Below are 674 nucleotides of genomic sequence, written 5' to 3'. Positions count from 1 at the left end.
GATATATGAATACATGCATGCATGCAATATATAAACGCATGCATGCATGCATGCATGCATGCATGTATATTGGCGTGACCTCGTTTTTGTTTGAATACGATTTCTTTCATTTTAAGGACGGCCTCAGCTCTGCTGATTCTCCGCGTAGACTCTGTTGCTAGCCTGATATATAAATATAAATTAAATAAAAAAAAATAAATATAAAATAAATAAAATAAATAAATATAAATTATATAAAATAAATAAATATAAATTAAATAATAAAAAAAAATGGATGTTTAGATAATATTTTATTATATTTTTTATTTATTTAATTTAATTAATTTAATTAATTTTATTTAATTATTTTATTATTATTTTATTTTATTTATTTATTTTATTTATTTTATTTATTTGTTTTATTTATTTTTATTTATTTTATTTATTCTATTTACTCTATCTACTCTATTTATTTTATTTAATGTATTTATTTTATTTTATTTATTTTATTTATTTATTTTATTTATTTTATTTATTTTATTTATTTATAAACGCACTTGTTCCGCCGTAGATACTCAAGCAAACTAAATTCTTTTATTATTTTTTTTACTGTCCCCTCTCTCAGCCTGCAACAAACAAAAATATTTATTTTTTATTTTTTTTCTTTTTATTTTTTATTTTTGTTTTGTTGTTTG

This window comes from Eimeria mitis, genomic scaffold, assembly GCF_000499745.2.
Source record: "Eimeria mitis Houghton genomic scaffold, Emh_scaff999, whole genome shotgun sequence".
Taxonomy (NCBI): domain Eukaryota; phylum Apicomplexa; class Conoidasida; order Eucoccidiorida; family Eimeriidae; genus Eimeria; species Eimeria mitis.
The sequence above is the reverse complement of the archived record's forward strand: the minus strand, read 5'-3'. Positions refer to the sequence as shown.